Source organism: Sinocyclocheilus grahami, unplaced genomic scaffold, assembly GCF_001515645.1.
Source record: "Sinocyclocheilus grahami isolate Dianchi unplaced genomic scaffold, SAMN03320097.WGS_v1.1 scaffold611.1, whole genome shotgun sequence".
Lineage (NCBI taxonomy): Eukaryota > Metazoa > Chordata > Actinopteri > Cypriniformes > Cyprinidae > Sinocyclocheilus > Sinocyclocheilus grahami.
Genome location: NW_015505790.1, coordinates 148,954 through 171,089, shown reverse-complemented (window position 1 = coordinate 171,089; position 22,136 = coordinate 148,954).

Sequence of the window (22,136 nt, the reverse complement as noted above, 5' to 3'; positions counted from 1 at the left end):
AAGTCTAAAATACAGACGAAATACAAATAAAAGACTGAAGCATTGTTCTGACTGTCAGTTCAAATCCGATTTTTGTGCATATCCGATTGTAATCCGATCTAAATGAGTGACTGTGTCCACACTGTGTAGCGCAACTGTTCAGATACGATTTGAATATCTGAATATCTGCATTGGTTTCTAAGGGAATGATGTTGAATTGGTATGTCTATGCTAAAAACAACAATAACAGCAATACACTTTGCTATACAGATGTTGCCGTTGTGCTGGATTATATCATGATTTATGATGCAGCGGCAGAACGTAGGAAGCTGGAATATGCAGATTAATTCCATACTGTTGTCTCCCCCGGTCTCAAAACTCAAAGATGTGTGTAGACCAGCTCTATAAGGCCATTTTCCTCTTAACTTACACTTCACAACAATACAGCCTCATTTCTGCTAAGACATTCCACATGTTTTCTGCAAACAATGTCTGTTTACGTTTTACGTAGCGTGAGAATGCGATCGCTAAATCCGATCCGAGCGGTCAGAATGAAACAGATTTCCAAAAATGCGACATATAAATTTAGCCTGACACAGATTTGTAAAAATCGAATTTCATATGATTTTTTTTTGCTGTTCACACATGATCAAAATGGGACTAAATCGGATTTGGACTGACATTCTGAAAAAGGCTATTTTTTTTATTATTAAATTTTAAAATGTAATCCTTTCCATCTCAAAACACAATATATAATTTGAGATGTGGTGGAAATGTTCATTACCAAAAAAAAGCCAAAATGTAGATTTATGGGTGAACTATCCCTTTAAATCTAGAAATCTACATCAAACGCAGCAGTTTCTCTTTCTCCACTGCTTGAGCACCATCACCATAAAAAGCCAAGAAGAGAACAACATAAAAATCATATTCTTAGCTTTCAAATGAGAAACTTAGGTGATCCTCCATCACAGAAGCACCAACAAAACCTCTTTGGTTTCTTATTTTAGCATCAAAGGTTGCTGTGTTCAAAGAAAATCACAAAGATAATGGAATGGATCAGATCAACAAGGTATTCACGAAAACACAAACAGATTACAGTACAACAAGACATTCCACATAAACGATAAGATTTAAAGTAGGCAACAACCTTTACAAACTTAACTTCAATTTCGAATAAAGATTTGCAGGTTCCTGGAAATAAGCAGCTTGAGATCTTGTCACGACAGTAATATAAAGCATGATCGATCTGGAGGGTATTTACAAACCCCTGAAACCATCCCGTTCCTGCAGAACTGAGCGTTATCTCTGCATTTGGATAAGGAAATGTCATTTATATGTTACTGAAGTGAAATAGTTTGCCTCTGTCTAGTGTGACTACTGTGTAACAGTTAGTGGTTTTCACAACAGTATCGAGAGTTCATTTAGTCTGTTTTACTTACTTTTATTCTTACATTTACAACTTATTCTCTCTCTCCTCACCTCCTCACCTTTGTGTTCCTGACATGGCCTGTGTTGTCTTATCCCATAAATGGTTAATGACCCCCTTACACGTAGCCGAAAAGCTCCGAGGCTGGATTGTTTTGGAGAGAGCAATAGTTAAATTTACTGCTTCAACCAAGCAACTTTGGACCACCCGGCTCGGAATAGCACATAATACAAACCAGAGCTCTCTCTCTCTCTCTCTCTCTCTCTCATCTTTTTACCCTTTTTCTTCATCTCCCTCGTACTCTCCACTGGTGTCTCCCTCCTTCGATCTACCTATATTTGGGATCCCTTGACTTGCAGGGATGTTCTGGCCCACGATGTTACAACAAACATCATCTCCTGCAGATCGCCCTGAGCTGTAATTTATGACACAGCAGACTGAATCCCAGACTGTGAACTGGATCCTGGAGTGTTTCAAGGGATGCATGTTCCTGCATCTATCATATCGTGTGGTGTAAACTGAGAAATGAACTTTTTGAGTACTTCGCAGTCCTCCAGATGTCTTCATGTGCACATGATGTTCTAATTATGATGGCACTAAATATTACCATGATGTCAAAGCATTTGGGTGGATCCTTCACATAGTCCATGAAATGTGTCACTTCTTAAAGGGGTAGATCACCCCTTTTTCTGTAGAACACAACAGAAGAATGTACTGGTTGGTCTTTTACATACAAATACAATGAATGTGATTTTTTCCCCTGATAAAAATTGTGATTTATAATGCAATTACAAAAAATCTCCATGTTTACTGTTTTTTTTTGCAATTTGGCTGAAAAAAAAAGTGTTTGAAAAATAATATAACTATATAATAAAAGCATACAATAATAATAATCATCATCATCATCATAAACAATAATTACATTTTTTATTCAGTGATAATAATAGTAATAATGATTATTATTATTATTTTATTAATATTACTGAACAAAAATAATTTCAGTAATAACAATAATCATACTCATAATAATAATTATTATTATTACTGAATAAAAATATGAATATATATATATTTTTTTAAATATATTTTATTGAAAAAATATAGTATTTAAAAATATTTAATATTTAAATTTTACAGTAAAAGTGTAAAATTAAATACTAATATATTTGTCTAATATTATTTCTTAATGTCGTCTTTTCTTCTTTTTTTTTTAAACCATCAAACTTTTATTTTGGCATAAGACTGTAGGGAGCCCTTAAAACTTCTCTTGTGTTGACAAAATCCAGTTTACTGTTTAATCGCTTTCTGTTACAAATTTGGAAGATTTCTTTGGGAGCATTTTGTGTTTCCAAATGCACATTACAAGTGACCCAAACACTGAAAACACTGGATCATGAGCTGCTCATATGTTAATGAACACAGTGCCATGCTTCACTCTGAAACATGCAGTACATGTATTTTGGTAATTAAATCACAGCCTTTGCGATTGATATTCACACTGAGCCATAATGTGATTTCAGTTTTATTTTCATTAATTGTGCAACCCTACAGCTATTAACTTCAAAAAGGACACAAAAGCACCAAAAATAGTCCAAATGACTCATGATATATATTCAAAATCTTATGAAGCCATATGATTACTATAAAGTTCAAGTAATTATTCTTGCTCTTTGGGACCGAGCAGTCAAAGGCAAGGAACAAAAAAAATAATTTAATAATAATAATAATAAAATTGTATTCAATTCAAACAAAGTTACAAATTAAATCACTGAGAAACTAAATGAAAATAAAGAAAATATAGACAGGTCTGGGCTCATTAAAAAGGTCAACTAAACAGAACCAAACTTAACAATAAATCAAAACAAGGTAACAAACAAGCAAAGAAAGAAAAACGTGACCTCTTAAGCAACACATGAGGGGAATTTTATACACAAAGGACTAGTCCATTACACACACTCGCGCACACACACACACACATCACTAAACATCATCAAATAATTAACTTAAAATAAAGAAATAGATCATAAACAGCAAATTAATATACACAAATAATTATACTAAACAAAAATAGATAAATAAACAAATAATCCTACACCCCCCAGCTAGTTTACAGGATGGATTGATCCAGTGGGACAAACTGACGCCAGCCGGTTCTTTATGAGCACGGACCGCTAGGGATGGGCGATACCACTTATTTTGTTTTCGATACGATACCGATACTTTTAAAGGCCAGTATCGTCGATATCGATACCGATACGATACTTCTGAACGAAATTTTTTAATTATGAAGTTTATTAAATTATTAAATTACTAAGAGTAAAATGGGTATTGATGACCACTTAACTTTGTTTAAAACACATTTTAACATTCAATACACCTTAATTGTAACTTATTAGGTTATATTTTTGTTTACACATGGTTCAAATATGTTTTTTGTTTACACATGATGCAAATCTACAAATACTACAGTTGAACTTTGGTCACTTTAGTAAAACCATGGTTCATTTTCATAAGGGACTGACACTGAAAGGCTGTTGCATGCATATAAAATGCAACCTTTTTATTCTGACAGCGTATGATTTCTATTAACATTACAGAATAGAACATGATCAGTATTATCTTTCAACGTTCAATGTAAATAACTGTAATTGCACAAACTATGTAGGCTACAATTTCAATTTGTTTATTGTGAAATAACTCAAACACATATGTTTTTTTTTCTTTCCTCTGATAAGCATTGCTCAGGGCTGCCGTTTCCAAAAGCTTTAATGGAAACCCAGCCCTGTTTGAATGCACTGTCAGAAGTGAGTGAACGCTCTCTGTGATTGATTAGTTCTGTCTTGCAACATTTGCGTGTGTTCAAATGAGCAGGAAAATAGTTCTATCCTACACAATTATTCGCTAACAAAGGTTATTCGTCCAATTCAATGAATATTGTATGCATTTTTTTGTTGTTAAATAAACAAAATCACTGGTAAATAAAACATACCTTAATATCGATGTTTTTTGTTTGAGTATCGATACTTTCAATACTCACGTCAGTATCGATATATCGATACTTCGGATCGATACGCCCATCCCTACAGACCACCACAGGAAGACAGCGCGGCGGCGCCCGGACAATGCCCAACCTCTGCTCTCCGCTCGAAGGTAACTTAAAGGTGACATAATGAAAATCTGACTTTTCCAGATTTTAAGTGCTATAATCAGGTCCCCGGTGCATCTACCAACTAAAGAAACGTGAAAAAGATGAACTCAGTAACTTTGTTTTGGTAAGCCTTTTTCTGCAAGCGTCTGAAAAAATGACTGATTTCGCTCCCTTGGTGACGTGGCAAAGGGATCTCATTACGATATTACCGCCCCTTAATCTGCAAATTTCCACCAAGCAGCAACCTCCCGCTCTCTCTCCTGATGCCAACAAGGAAGTGACTTAAAGTGTAATTCATCAACTGGCCGCAAGAGGTTGGCTGCAAAAGGGAGTCAATCCCATAGACTCCCCATGTTAAAATGCCCAAATTTACAGCAGAAAAAAACATGTTTACAGCCTGGTTCAAAAAATGATTTTGGTTTATATAACTAATTTTGCCCTTCATGACAACTGTGAGGGGGGTCAATTTTTTTATAAGTCATCCGTTTAAATTATATTAAGCCTTAAAGTTCTGTATAATTAAGGGCGTGGCCACTTGAGTGACAGGTGGATTGCCGCTGCTGTCACCACCGTCGAGCTAGGAGGGCGTGGTTTCAGCAACCAGCTCCCGCCTTTTTGCCCATTTTCGATTATCCGGGAGTGACGCGCTGCCAAGATGGCAACGGCCGGCTCTGCCCACTTGAGCTTCAAAAACCTCAGAAAATGTCGTGGACATGGACATGGACGTCACGGACACTACGTCCATGTTTTTATACAGTCTATGGTTTCCACCCACGGCAACGTCATTTTGATTTCGCAAGCGACAACGGTGTACCAGCTCTAATGCCATGGCGAAAGTTTGAGCAAAACATGCTAACTGTTCTGCCTTTGGCTGCACAGACGAGCACAGAACACTATTTAGAATCCCAACTTCAGAGGAGACAAGAGAGCAGTGGATTGATTGATTTATTCTGCCACACAGATCTAAAATAAACATGCGATTTATTTCTCAGCAGTTTACCTTCACAGACATAACCGACTGTTTTTGTAACTCGTGTGTTTTTAACGTAAACTTGTGTGTGAATGAGAACTTAGTTTAGTACTCGCATGCGGTGACAGCCGCTTTCTGTCTTTGTGCTTCGGATGTGTCCACTCAGAAAACCGTATATCAGTAGTTTAAACTAATATGGTTTAAAACGCATGATTTCAGCGCGATAAACATGATAATCAGAACCAAAACAGATGTTTTTAGCAGGTCCGAGCTGTAATGGCACAGCTCTATTCTGGAAAAGGGGGCGGGGAGCAGCAGCTCATTTGCATTTAAAGCGACAGGCACGAAAACAGCATGTTTCTGCTTCCACTCAAAATAGGCATTTTCAAAATGTTATAATAAATGACCTGTGGAGTATTTTAAGCTGAAACTTTACAGACACATTCTGGGGACACCAGAGGCTTATATTACATCCATATCCTTTAAACCCAAAAGAAATAAATGTTAACAAAGTATACCACCAATAACTAGAAAGTGTGCACCCAAACTAGTCACTCATTGTATGAAATAAATACAAATTGAAAATAAAACCGTAAAGATTAACCAAATCTGTGTCTGTCGTTATTATGAAATGTAAACAGTGTGATCAGTAACAAATGTTAAATCAAATACTAATAAGCAAATCAAACTAACATGTACACAACCAAAAGGGAAAAGGTATACATGTGTGCGAGTACGTGTCAGCTACCGTTTTACTGTGTGGCCACATCATCAGCCATCACACTCTTACTAACATTTTCACCCCAGCTAATTGTCCTGTTGTGGGTTCCCAATCATAAACTGAGCCTCCTGCATCTGTATTCCCTTAATCACCAGTATCTATCATCTAACTGACACCCAAACCCAGCACACATGACCTACAACTGGGCTGCGTTCACGAAAATGTTCTTTCTCCCGTATGCTCCTTTGTGGCATGCTCAAGAACCAGCTACATAGATCATAAGTTTGGCCAGAGTCCCGGGGGGCTTCCAGAAAAACTGAAGACTTCATTGAGGAACTCACTGAGAGACGTAGAAGGCCTGCTGGCGCCACAGCCTCCAGAAACCTCCTGGCCTGATGGATGGAGGTCTTTGCCAAAGTATCGCTGACAAGAAAATGTCTGATTCATCAGTTTTAACAATGGAGGAACTAGATTGACATCCACCACAAAATTATAATAACTAAGATTATTTATGATTATGTTGGCTGGAGGAACCATTAAATCTCCTTAAATAAAAGCCCCTATACCAAGGAGTTTAAATGTGATTCATCTTTCGTATACATGAGCAATTGCAAAATATACAGTAAATGCAATACTACATTTATTGTTCTGTCCCAGCAATCCATTGGAATCCCTTAAGTCAGATGAACAAAGAACTTGTTTGTCGAAATGTGAACCTCCATTTTGAAACATGCAAGCCAAAGAGGAATTTCAAGCTGCATGATCATTTGGATGAGCCTGAATTTATAAATCTGACCACAAGCTTGGACACTGAGACTATAAAGCTGGAATTATAAGCAGTTTATTTGATGTGGCACCATCTTGACAGCACGACTACAACAGGGATTCACTTACAATAACATTGGCATTTATGCCAACTCTGACCAGCATAAATAAACAAGAGATTGTGTTCTGACCATTTCAAATATATGCAAACACAAGGATGTTACATGTCACCCACGATTAGTCAAGTAAACTTTACTGACAAATTAAATCAGATGATTTCCAAAAACGTTCTCTAATATACACATCTTCTAAAGGTTCTGAAAAACGATTAATTAATCTAATTCATTGTTTCTCAACCCCGGTCCTGGACGCCTCCCAACACTGCTAATTTTGTATGTCTCCCTTATCTGACACACCCATTTCAGGTCCTGGAGTTTCTTCTAATGAGTTGAATCAGGTGTGTTTGATTATGGAGACACACAAAATGTGCAGTGTTGGGGGGGCGCCCAGGACCATGCAGGGTTGAGAAACACTGATCTAATTAATTGCAAATTAATCACAAATCAAATTTGGCTGAGAAATTACTCCCAAAATTTAATTTAAAGTCATTGTTGTGTAAAGCATCAAACAGACATTACAAAAAGTAGCTTCAGCAAGACATATTTTATTTGATAAAATGTATTACATATACTCTTTTCGACCATGAGGGTGAGTAAATGATGACACAATTGTCATTTCTGGGTGGGTGAACTATACCTTTAATAATTTATTATTATTATTACTATGGAAATATGAAATTATTTCTTTAAGGAAATGATAGTCTAAATCAGGGGTGTCCAAACTCGGTCCTGGAGGGCCGGTGCCCTGCAGAGTTTAGCGCCAACCCCATTAAACACACCTGAACCAGCTAATCAAGCTCTTACTAGGCATACTAGAAACTTAAAGGCAGGTGTGTTGAGGCAAGTTGGAGCTAAACTCTGCAGGACATCAGCCCTCCAGGACCGAGTTTGGACACCCCTGCTCTAAATAATAAACTAAAACTGCCAGTAGGTGGTGGTAAATGTCTTAATGATTAAGTCATCTAGTCATTTATTCATTCATTTTATTCGTTCACATGGCTGATTCATTCAGGAGTGAAGTAAATGTTTCTTTAGGCTTGTTCGACTTAAAGTGGATCATCACCATCAGACCGATCGTGTGTGACATCAAGGTACCGCAAGAGACGACTCTGCATGCTTTTGAATCGCTCTCGCGGTACTTTGATGTTATTCACCAATCGGTCTGTGCAGCGCTGCTTCAAATCCAACTCGCCTATGGCTAATGGCTCAACGCGCCAAATGGTTCACAATTAGTTCAAAACGTGCATTAAGAAATGAAATGCCGCTGTGTTGCTCGGAGACGATTAGTTCTGCTTTGTCTTTATATTTTTGTTGGCAAAATTGAGCAAAACAGACAACGTGTCTAAAATATCACCATATTAACTAGGGGTGCTCCAATCAGGATTTTTGAGGCCGATCACAGAAAGCAATATCTGCCGATCCGATCACCGATACCGATCTTTTTAAAGCCTTCTTTTTATCATGTATAATTATTTATAGTGATGATCCAATCAAGATTTTTAGACATTTATTCAGGGCCTGAATTTCATTTTTGAAAATGAATTCTTCTCTTAGATGACTCTTTTGAGAGGATTTTTTTTTCATTTAAGGGGTGGAGGGGGCATTTTTCAAAAATCAATATTTATCTCACCTAAATGTTTGATCATGCACTGTATTTTTGTTTTTACAGTCGTGTTATTGTTGCACAATTGTTTGCACTTCACTAGCCTGATTTTGTGAGCTGTACGTGAGGTTCACACATACTCCGTTTGCAGTGCGTTTGTAGTCCATGTGTGGTACAGAAGCAGCACAGACTGTGCTTTCACACAAGAGTCTGCTCCTGATCTGTGGCTGTTTACCACAAACACAACATTTATCCATTATTTCGATTTTAAATCCAAACACTGTTACTTAAAAGGCTTTTTCAATATTGTGATTCTTTTTTTACACAGTACAGTAATACAATCTTTCATCAATTATTCAATGCTTTTTACTTTTGCATTTACTTCTAGATTTACATATTAAGCTGCTAAAGCAAAACATTTAAACTACTTTTCTTATGTTATCACAAACATTCTAAATTAAAACTTACCATTGACAGAAACAGTCAACTCTACTGCCTTTTCTTTTGCATTTAAATCTTTATTACAAGCAATCCTGTGGTTCATAAAGAACTTTAATTAAGAACTTTAAAATTATTGCCTTGTTTATCTAAAAGTGCTCTTTTCCTTTAAACCTAGCCAAAAAGCCATAGCCAATGTGTTGACTGTGAAACACAGTAGACTTTAATTATATGCATTTATGGTGTAATTACTAAATTTTTGTGTCAATGCATGATCATATTTACTGCAAACAATGCGCTGTTACTTTAATTCAGAGCGTGAGGCGCAGCAAAAATAAACTCGGTGCAGAACCGCTGCAGACGCACCGCTCCTAAACGCACTGCCACTGCCAGACCGCAACCGTGTGTGCAGTGTGAACGCTTTAATCTGTTAACATGAGCGCGGAAAAAATTGCTGAGGCACAGCGGCAGCTGTTATCGTGGGGATCGCAAGTGGATTTAGCGGAGGGATCTGAGACGGGCTCATCCTTATCTCGGTCCTCACCCGCTAGATCCACGGCCCCCTTTCAGGGTTCGGAAGCCCACCCCGCGGTTTCTTCCCCCCCGAGAGAGGGCCAGACGCTTCATCTATCTTCCTCCGAGGAGGTTGATGTGATGAGCATCGACACGGAGGAGATTGTGGACTCGTCACCACAGTCCCTTGCGTATGAGGAGCTCGTGGAGGTTGTTACTCGTTCTGTAGCTAAATTAAATATCGAATGGCCAGGCGAGAAAAAGGAAAGTTGGACGAGCGTTTCCTTAGAGCAAGATTGCAATCTTCAAGTCGGGGCCTTCCATTTTTCCCCGATCTCCATTCCGAGCTTTCGAGATGGTGGGATAAACCGTATTCTTCCCGACTCTTTAGCCCCTCTGTTAATAATTATTCGAACATTACGGGCTAAATGAGAAGGGATATGGGGCGGTGCCAGCGGTGGAACAGACGCTCACGAGCTATCTGTCCCCGTCCTCAGCATCGTCCCTGAAGGCCCCGAAGCTTCCCACCAGGCCAGTAAGACTAACATCCAGCCTGGTTGGGAAAGCATATACGGCGGCAGGTCAGGCTGGTGCATGTCTGCACACTATGGCGGTGTTGCAGGCGTACCAAGCTGACCTGCTAAAAGACCTGGACGCTAGGGAGGGAGAGGAATCCGACGCAGTCGCCGAACTGCGTCGGGCCACAGATCTGTCACTTCGGGCCACCAAGGAAACGGCCAGAGCCATCGGCTGTTCCATGGCAGCTCTCGTGGCCACGGAGTGACACCTGTGGTTGAATCTGTCCGAGTTACAAGATAAGGACAGATTCTTCCTGCTGGATGTCCCGCTGTCGCATTCTGGCCTCTTCGGCGGCGCAGTAGACACTGTCGTCGAGAGGGTTCAGGAGGCGAAAAAGCAAGCGGCGGCATTCCAGTGCTTCCTCCCTCGCCGGCCCCAGGTATTTGGGACTGCTGAGCGGGAGCACTCCGAGCACTCCCAGCCGTCTAGCTCCTCATATCGCCAGACCCAGAAACAGAGCGTCGCGACCCGTACTCCCCCGCAGAAAGATCAAGGGACAGGGCGGCGCTCTCGGCCGGGGCCTTCTAGACAGAAAACGGATCTGTGGACCGTTATTATGTCTAAGAGGACCTCGGCCAAACAGCCCTGACAATTCCACCATCAGGGCCATGAGGGCAGCCCACCATCGGTGCCCGATCCTCCTCAGTGCCCTCGAGGAGACTTACTGATGCCCCTGCCACCCTCGGTGCTTCAGGGCCCAGTAGGCTCTGGCGAGCAAAATTCCCAGCTGCCGCCCGGTAACGGTACGGCACGGGAAAGCTCGCCCCCTCAGATGAGGGTGCTAGAGAGCATAGACCGGTTTTTCCCTGCCGGTCAACTGCTTCAGGGTACCGAAGTGGCTCTTCTAGTAACACCAGACGCCAGTCTCGAGAGACTGGTTCCCTTAGTAGATGTTCTGGCAGCGTGGAACCTTCTGCCGAATATCTCACAATGGGTCCAGCAGACTGTAGAGAGAGGTTACAGAATTCAGTTCGGTTCTCGTCCACCTTGCTTCAACGGGGTTATTTCTACATTAGTGGGCCCCGAGCAAGCTCTGGTATTGGAAAAAGAAGAAGAAACTCTTTTGAGGAAGGAGGCCATAAAACGTGTTCCTCCTCTCGAGAGAGAATCAGGGTTCTACAGCCGTTACTTCATCGTTCCGAAGAAGGATGGGGGGTTGCATCCGATCATAGATCTGCGTCTACTGAACCGCGCTATCGAACGATTTCGGTTCAAGATGCTTACGATCAAACAGATTGTGTCTCAAATCAAGTCCGAGGACTGGTTTGTCACAATAGATCTCAAGGATGCATACTTCCATGTATCCATTCTTCTTCAACGAGGTTTGCTTTCGGGGGCAAGGCATACCAATATCGAGTTCTTCCGTTCGGTCTATCACTCTCACCCCGCAATTTCATGAAGTGTGTGGATGCGGCGCAGGCTCCGCTGCGACTCCAGGGCATCCGCATACTGAATTACATCGACGATTTGTTGATTTTAGCTCAGTCAGAGCAGATGGCGGCTCGGCATCGAGATGTCATCCTTGCACAAATGAGAGAACCAAAGGGTATTCCCCGAGGGGCAACCCACTTCACACAATCAAGGTCATGTGGCGAAAAGTGGAAACTTTTCACCTCTTGGTGCGGACAGCGACTGCAAGACCCAGTCAACTGTCCAGTTGGTTCAGTTCTGGAGTTTCTGCAGGAGCGATTCTCCGCAGGATTATCCCCCTCCACTTTGAAGGTTTATGTGGCGGCCATAGCTGCTTACCACACCCTCCAGGGTGGTCAGTCAGTGGGAAGACACCCGTTAGTTTAACGTTTCCTCCGTGGCGCCCGGAGGCTGAGGCCAGTACAGTGCACTAAGGTGCCTTCATGGGATCTGGCAGTGGTTCTGGAGGCTCTGTGCAAAGCTCCCTTTGAACCCATCGAAGACACTTCAGATAAGCTCCTCACGCTTAAGTCTGTCTTCTTACTTGCTATATCCTCGCTGAAGAGGATAGGGGACCTCCAGGCTCTTGCAGTGTCAGGCCTGGAGTTTGCCCCTTCCAGGAAGCAGGCCAGGAGAGACTCAATCTGCTGTGTCCAGTGCAAGCACTGGACACTTACGTTCACCGAGCTGCACAGTGGCGTAAAGCAGATCAGTTATTTGTTTGCTTTGGTTCACCTAAGAAAGGAGTTCCAGCGACCAAGCAAACTACGAGTCGGTGGGTGGTCGAGGCCATCAGACTGGCCTACGAGTCCTCTGGCCTCCAGTCACCCATGGGGTCAGAGCGCAATCGACCAGGGGTATGGCTGCCTCCAAGGCCTTGTCAGTGGGCATGGCCCTTCAGGATGTTTGTGCTGCGGCAGGCTGGTCCTCCCCGCACACATTCATTCGGTTTTACAGTCTCGACCTGGTGTCTTCTCCAGGGTCCCAAGTCCTTTCGTCTTGATGTGCTCGCCAGATACACACCAGACAGCGACTTGCTCGTATGGCGCAGTGGGTATTCTCGTTCCCAAAGCGTTCGACGCAGCTCGAGTTCCTGAAGGGGAACGTCTCGAGGTTACGTATGTAACCATGGTTCCCCGAAGGGAACGAGACGCTGCGTCTCTCTGCCATACTCCCTGCATCCCTGCAGGCGCTCGCTTCCGCAGAAGCTAACAGGCTGGCCGGATGTGACTTTATGCTTCCTGGCTGCTTACATCACCCCGCTCATGACGTCTCGCTTCGCTATTGGACTGATTTCACACAGGCTTCAGTACGGTGTCTCGCCGAGGGCGTTCCCAAAGCGTTCGACGCAGCGTCTCATTCCCTTCGGGGAACCATGGTTACATACGTAACCTTGAGACGTTATGTGTGTGCGCTGCGAGTGTGCATGAGTGCACGGTCTCCAGGAGAGCACGCGAGCGTTGAATGGTTTACTGGCAAGAATTAAAAAGAAAAAAATTTATAAACTTTAGTGACGATGCGACACTGCCTTGATAGTGCAAGTGACAATTCCTGTGTCAACTGTGCAGCATGCAGCTCACTTATAGTGCAGATGCGCTGTAATTTGAATACATTTGCATTTTGAGAGAGAAAGAGAGCGCGTGCGCGGTGATTCACTCACGCTGTTTGTGAAATTATGTCTCACAACAAATTTTTCTAATTACTTTATAAGTTATTTAATGAAGAAATATGAATTGTACCTCAACTAAAGCATTATAATTATTTCACCCGCGCCGGACAGAGACTGAGGTGGTGCTGCTGTATGTCGTGTCAAACCTCACAAGTGACGGCAGGCGCGTCATCAGCTTGAGATCGTTTTTTTGAGATCGGCCTTTTTAGAGACCACCGATCAATCATCCCAAAGCGATCGTGCGATTGTGATCGGTAGCCGATCAATCGGAGCACCCCTAGTATTAACTTCTTACTTACTGAACTGTTGTATAAGATCACTCGTGTGATATTGCACTTAGCCTATTGCTCGTGTGATATTGCTTAACTATATGATGTAAATACGAGACAAAAACTCAAAGGGGTGAGTTGTTGCCCTGCCTCATATTTGTCATCAATCAAATGTCAGAAGACCCACTTAGGTCTGGGGTGGGGCAAGTGCGTTAAATGCGTTAATAATTTTAACGCGTTATTCTAATTAACGCATTAAATTACCAGCCCTAATAGAGGCAATACTTCTGTTCTGTACATGCAAGCATTACAAACACTATGCTGCTTACAGTTAAAGACATATTCCCAAACCATTTAATTTTCCAAAATAAAATGATATAATGACCTCAGAGAAACAGGTGCGCTTGCCTCAGGCCTACTGTGCCACACTATATCCTGTCTAGACAAACATAATTTCCTTTCTGGAGAGAGGGTCAGCTTGTTTGTATTTTTATGGAACTGCAGGAGAAAAGTGATGTTAACTCACTTTGGACTGAGAAACAATGCAGCTTTTTAGTTGTTCCCGAGCTTGGCAGGTTTTGGCCATTCAATGGTGCAAACTGTCATAAAAGGCCATAAATTTTTCAGTTAAAAAGTTTTACCAATGCAACTGTATAATATTTGGTGTATGATCCATTTTTCATTTCACAACAATAGCCTAAATGGAAAGTGTGATGGTGGAACCATTGAAACCTGCAGCACTTTTATTCACATATTATATTGAAGTTCAGCCATCACATTAAACCATTTCGCAATTCCTGTCTTTCGTCCCCAAATTTAAAACCCTGAAATTATAATTAAGACTTTTCTTACACCATTTCATGTATTTAAGACTTCCCATGGCCTTAAAATTGCTACAACTAAATTAAATACTTTTTTAAGGACTCGTGTGACCTCTGTATTCAAAGGGGTCATTACATTTTTTTTATATGTTCCTTGAGGTTTACTTATGTTAATAAAGTTTTTTGCACAAAAATCAAATAATGTGGAAAAAATATTTTCAACCCTCATTCTGACCCTCAGTATAAAACAACCTGTTTTAAAGGGCGGGTCCTTTAAAGGGGTCATATGATGCGATTTAAAATTTTCCTTTCTCTTTGAAGTGTTACAAGCTCTTGATGCATAAAGAAGATCTGTAAAGTTGCAAAGACTAAAGTCTCAAATCCAAAGAGATATTCTTTATAAAAGTTAAGAGTCAACCACGCCTACCTAAAACAGCTCGTTCTAACACGCCCCCACGTCTTCATCAGGATGTGGGAAGATTTGCATAACGCCGCCCAAATGTTCACGCAAAGAAAGAAGGTGTAACTTTTATTATTGGTGTAGTATTGTTGTTGCCGCCGCCGCCGCCATATCGTGAAGGCCTAGAGCTGATTCGTGCTGGTCGCTGAGGAAATACATCAACTTCGTGCTGTGGGTTGCCGGATCGGCTTTCACCGTGGATTCGTCGAATCCGCCAGCCGTGCCGTTCTCAAGCCCAGCGGCCTCCGCTCACTCAGCCCGCTGGCCGTTCCTCACTCTAGCCTCCGGCCTCCGCTCACTCAAGGCCGCGGTGTGTGACGCTGTGTTTCGTTGTGAAAGCGAAACTACTTTGTTTGGCCTTCCAAAAGAGAACACAACTAGAAATCAGTGGTTAAGTTGTATTTACAACACTGTTCCAGAACACTTCAACCCAAATATTCAGATGTGTGCAGCACATTTTATGGAGGACTGTTTACTGATCCTGGGAGAGTAGACTACAATGCCGGCTGTTCTGACTCACAGACTGTAAGTATGTTTTTTATATTTAAAGAATTTGCCACTGATGATTCAAATGCGGATTTTGGGCAGTGTAGAGTAGCGCTTGTTGTTTGTCATTTCTCCGATCACAAATGCAGACATGGTTTTATGTTTACGTGGCGCGATGCAACTCAACGCGTAAAAAGACAGTATAAGTCATTATAATCCGTAATTATGTCCCCACTGGATGCCTCGTTTATAATGGGTTTTAATGTTTTTGTCTCGTCACTCCGGCCGGACAGTGCATCACAGTATGGTAGGGGTGTAACATTTCCATCACACGCTTGAGGTATTCGGCCAATCACAACGCACTGCATAGCTGGCCAATCAGAGCACACCTTGCTTTTCAGAGGAGAAGGGCATAGGGCATAGAGGAGAAACAATAATGTACAGTATGTGGAAAATAAGGGAAAATAATGTGGAAATTATTTTTAATAATAAAAAACGTGTTTTTTTAACCTTAAACTGCATAAACACATTTCATTATACCAAATACACAAAATAATGTTATTTTTAGCAACATCATATGACCCCTTTAAGACTTGTCAGGAATCAGCCACTGTTATGATTGGCTAACATCATTGCATAGGAAACAGTATCAACGCCCCCTTGCTACTGCATGTGAGGGTTTTGACAACATGAAAAAAGGTCATTTCCAGACAAACCATTATGAAATCATTTACTTACGGTACAAATGTTTCTTTGTGAACTCTCCATGACACTGTGCCTCGTTTACAAAACAAAATACTCAAAAAAATCCATTAAATGCCATTAAAAATAAACTATCCACTTGTTCCTTATGTGGGGATTCCTCTGATATCTGTACAAAGACGAGCTGTTTAAACCAAACGCATCAAAGCAAATGTTCTTTCACTCCATTTGTCCTATTGACTACTTAAGTGCGTGAACTGTGTCAGAAAGTGAACTGTATACTGTATCCACTGTAGACAAGATAGCAGCAGTGATTGTAATTTCTATTTGCTTTTGATGCGACGTGATGCTCACATGCAGTGTAATTTTAAGTGTCAGCCGTTAAGGGACTGAGCACCAGTGGGCGGGGCCTATGGTGAGAAGATGACTATTTGTCGATGCCTTGCTCTGGAGGTGGTGATAATGCAAATGGCGGGGTGGTATCATCTTGCACCTCAGATTCAAAACGAGCTTTTTTTGGAGCTTGATTAAAAAATGGTTTGTTTATAATGAGGAGGACATTTTAAGCTATGAAACTTGCAGGATGTTTTAATGGGCGCGAAAACTCCTCTTATATGCCAAACAATCGAGGTAAATTTGATTTCTCAGGTCATGACCCCACTAAGATAGACCTTCGGACAGGGCGGTGATATATTTTGGTAGCCTCACTGGAAGACACAATGCCACGGGACGTCAGGCTAGCAATTTTGCGAGCCCTGTATCCCTTTACATTTTGATACAACACAGAGCATCAGCAGTCACAAACTTGAACATTTCAACAAATGTGAATGAAAAGGCTAAAGTGAGTCACCGGGACATTATTTGCCCACTCCCTTCTGGACCGGCTTATACAGCCAATCCCAGTTTCTCCCACCATCTACAGGAAGTCACACTGCCTCAGTCTGAAATGGAAGCTCTGGCAGTTGGGGAACATTCCTTTGACCTCATGTCCTTGGGGAGAAACACACAAACTGCTCCTTTGCAGGCTTGTTTTTAATGCCACTATCAGAGAGCTCACAGGGAAATATGTAACCTCTGGGTTGTCATAGTGTCTCACAGTCCTGGGAGAGACACTCTATGGAATAAAGCAATGGGACCCTGGTGACAAGCTGCTTCCCAGCAGCTTTCCAGACTCTTAGGACCCCATTTACAAAAGGTTTGCATGTATAAAATCATGTGCAAACTTGATAGCAAACATAAAAAAAATTGAAATGATCTACTACAACTACCTAGCACTGACTTTCAGATACATATGTCAGTTTCCCTTAAAGGGACAGTTTACCCCATACAAATGTGACCGCTGAGGGGGGCAGTCTTTGAAACAGACAGCTTATGTGTGCAAACCAATAACTTCCAGTAGCTGCTAGACAACTTTCCAAAATCCCACCCTCCAAAGACACACACACACACACACATGCAGAGATTTTGTGAGACTGTTATCTCAATGTCACAGACAAGGAAAATAAAATAAACACTAAATTTCATATCAGCAAACCCAAATTGTGAACTCGGCTTTACACTGACCTTGTATAAACACTGTAACGTCAGTTGTCAAAAGCAACGTTAGTGTGCTTGCATGACACTCTCAGCTTCCTGGCTTTCCATATAAGGTCTGACCTGTGAACATCCATAATGACTGACAGGGAGAAAGTGCTCCTGATTGGCTAAACAAAGAATCTGACAGCAGCCTGTGCTCATATTTTATAGTTTACAGAGCCAGAGGCTGTCATAAAGACAAGGGTGATATTTCAGAACAGCTATTTCGGTGATATCTGTCAAGCAAAACGGACATTTTCTGCATGACATTTCATAACAATTTTTACAGCACTTTTAAATTTGAGCGTGTCCAACCCTATTATTTTCATATTTATTCAAAATAAATCACCCGAAATATTCCCATGAAGCACACATGCAATTTGCTAGACTGCACAAGCACATAAGCATATTTTTAGAATTGATATCTTAGTAAATCAGGGCCTCAGACTTTATTGAGAGAAAGATGGAGTCAGTTTGGAAAGAATTGTTCATGTAAGGACATGTACACTTGCAGAAATCTGATGTACAAATCCCAACAAATTTTCTCTGACCACAATTTACACCATGCTGACAAATTTACAAGCAGCACAAAGGCTGAGGAAGACAGAGCATGCAGACAAAATAATTTTCATCTTGTTTTCCAGTACAAACAACAAAAAAAATCTTAAGAGCAATATTACTTTAGAGAAATAGTCTTGTTTTCTGAAAATCGTTCAAAATTAAGTGACTTTAAGCTGCCTGTGGGGTAAGAAATAAACTCACCACATTGGCAAACATTTATTATTGTTTTAAAAGTAAAGCAGACAACATGTAATATCTTACGTAATTTTGCTTCTCCAGTAGATGTAGGATATCTTAAGAATAAGATTTAAGAATGTTTAGATAGTCTTCTATCTAAACAGAAGTCTTCTTCTAAGTTTTTAAAAGTAAGTTTTAGTTGCAGGAAATCAATTTCTTCAAAAATATCAAATATTATTATTAAAATATAAGTCAAACACAAGGCACTTCATGAACAAAGGATCTTTAATCTAAAAAGACTGTATTAAAGTGGTCTATACTCAGAGGCTGTAACTGTTCCTGCAAAGACAACATGCTTTTCACTAACTCGCCTTCCAAAGACAATTTAACTAACTTCGTATTACACAGCTGCTGTGTACATAAGTCCTCAACAGCATGTCTATAGATGTGAAGTCATATGTGTTGATGTAGTATCCTGAACATGCTGTGACTCACACTAGCACTGTATGAACAAGTGGGCATATGTGAACTCCAGAAGCTTCTGTGAATTAAAGGGGTTTTTAATTAGTTTTTGCTCTGGATCACCAAGTTTTGTCATCATGTTTGGTTGAGACTGAATATTTCCTCCCAAAACAGTTAACTTTACCACATAGTGTCCAATAAAGTCAACCACAAGAGTGGCAACAGTTCTCAGGTTTTCTCTCGCAGAACCGACTGAAGTTTACAGACCTGGTCATTTAAAGGGTTTAATAAAATAACCCCTACTGGGCTGTAGGTATTTTGCAAACTGTAAAGTTAGACTAGTACTGTTTTTGCCTCCCCCCATGCCTTGGAAGGGTGTAAGACAGCACTTAAACAAGCATCACATTTTTTAATTAGGGTGATTAAACAGAAGTGGGTGCCATGCCATCTGGAGTATCTCAAGTCTGGACCTGGGTCAAAATAAAATGTTCACTAGTGCACATTAGCATGTATTCAAGAAATGGTGCATCCTCTTAAAGGCCATTTTACATGATTCACTGTGTAAGTTTGAGGTCAGTAAGATTTTATTTATTAAAAAATGTTATACTTTTATTCAGCAAGGACACATTAAATTGATTATAAAAAATACAGTAAATATATTTAAAGTCTGTTTAAAACAGGGGTGTCCAAACTCGGTCTTGGAGGGCCGGTGTCCTGAAGAGTTTAGTTCCAACCCCAATTAAACACACCTGAACCAGCTAATCAAGCTCTTACTAGGCATACTAGAAACTTAAAGGCAGGTGTGTTGAGGCAAGTTGGAGCTAAACTCTGCAGGACACCGGCCCTCCAGGACCGAGTTTGGACACCTCTGGTTTAAAACAATCCTGTTCTTTTGAACTTTCTGTTCATCTTGAAAAAAAAAATGTATTATGGTTTCCACAAAAAAAAAGAACATCACAACAGTTATCAACAATAATAAGAAATGTTTCTTAAGCATCAAAGCAGCATCTTGATTTGTGAAGGATCATGTAACACTAAATATTGGAGTAATGGATGCTAACAATTCAGATTTGCCATAATAAAATGGAAACTAATAATATTTTACAATATTACTGTATTTTTGGTCACATGAATACAGCCTTGGTGCATTCTTTCAAATCAATCAAACAAACAAACCAAAAAACTTCCTGACCCTAAATTTTTGTACAGTAATACAGCTTTCTGTGAATTTGTAAATTTGTATCAGGATGCAGGTGAGGAAACAAATTAATAACTGTGAAAGATCATACTATCAAAGTGCTATCAAATTGTTACAATATCTCAGATATCTCCTAATGAAGGAGCCAGAAATATCATATAGTAAGTTTGATACTCTAATGTTCACTAAATAATATAAATAATGTCAATACACCTCAACCAGAGCAGCTATAACTAAAAATAGTCTACTGTCTATCTACTGTTCCATAAAGCAATAATCTTAGAAGAATTATCTTAATTGATCATGAGTACACTAGAGTGTTACTTGACATTTAGAAGTTCAAGTGAAATACAGACAGCAGCAGATGTGAGTCCATGTTCACTTATATCAGTGTCTTCACGTTTTTTTTTAAGAGGTCAAACATGGAAATATTAGAGGTCCGAGTATCAAAGAGATCTAACACCAGACAAATGACATGTCTGCAATAACATGGGGTGGTAGGTCTCCACTTTCTTTTGGATCTTCTCTTGGGATAAAGACTGGAGATTGAATAATGAACTGATCTGTGAAATGGTCTACCATTTCTATAATACCTGGAGAACTTCATTTGCTAGTACTCCCATTCATCTCAATTGCAGTTGGTCGACTATCTTGTGTTGTTTGCAAATAAACTTATTTTAGAATACACAACTACTTTTTAATAGTTGTCAATGTACAAAGATGATTTTTTTTCTCCTCAGGAGAATGGTGTAATTACAGAATTTACCAGCAGGGGTTAACTGAACCATGCTAACAAGCCAAACCATGACCCCTTAAAGCTGAACTGGTCCTTAATAGACCTCATAACAACCGATAAGAACTGCAAGAAACAGCCGATCATGTGACCTTAACATGGATGCTACCAGGAACCATGAAATCAAAATGGACAATTCTTATTTTTTATGGAATGTCAAAGGGTTTATTATAAACAGTATATCATATCTTGATCTTTAACCAAAAATATTAACTTTCCCTCACCTCATTGACATCTCTTCTCTGATGACGTGTGACCAGTGCGATGTCGGGACTTTAATTCTTCCTCTCTAGCAGCCTGTCAATCATATGAGATTGCAGCAGTTATTATAGCAAATTATAACCACAGTGTCTTCACGTTTTTTTTTAAGAGGTCAAACATGGAAATATTAGAGGTCAGAGTATCAAAGAGATCTAACACCAGACAAATGACATGTCTGCAATAACATGGGGTGGTAGGTCTCCACTTTCTTTTGGATCTTCTCTTGGGATAAAGACTGGAGATTGAATAATGAACTGATCTGTGAAATGGTCTACCATTTCTATAATACCTGGAGAACTTCATTTGCTAGTACTCCCATTCATCTCAATTGCAGTTGGTCGACTATCTTGTGTTGTTTGCAAATAAACTTATTTTAGAATACACAACTACTTTTTAATAGTTGTCAATGTACAAAGATGATTTTTTTTTCTCCTCAGGAGAATGGTGTAATTACAGAATTTACCAGCAGGGGTTAACTGAACCATGCTAACAAGCCAAACCATGACCCCTTAAAGCTGAACTGGTCCTTAATAGACCTCATAACAACCGATAAGAACTGCAAGAAACAGCCGATCATGTGACCTTAACATGGATGCTACCAGGAACCATGAAATCAAAATGGACAATTCTTATTTTTTATGGAATGTCAAAGGGTTTATTATAAACAGTATATCATATCTTGATCTTTAACCAAAAATATTAACTTTCCCTCACCTCATTGACATCTCTTCTCTGATGACGTGTAACCAGTGCGATGTCGGGACTTTAATTCTTCCTCTCTAGCAGCCTGTCAATCATATGAGATTGCAGCAGTTACTATAGCAAATTATAACCAGATAGTAAAGTTTGTGGACACACTTTAAGTTGGCTTGAAAAAGCCTAGCCAGAACATTTGAAGTAGTTTTAAAAGCTTAAAGTTTGAGGGTTTTCAGTTTTAACTAATTTGAAGTAGTTTTAAAGTTTTGAAGGCAATACAATCTATCAGAAAAATAGATAGATAAATAGACAGATGGACAGATAGATAGATAGAT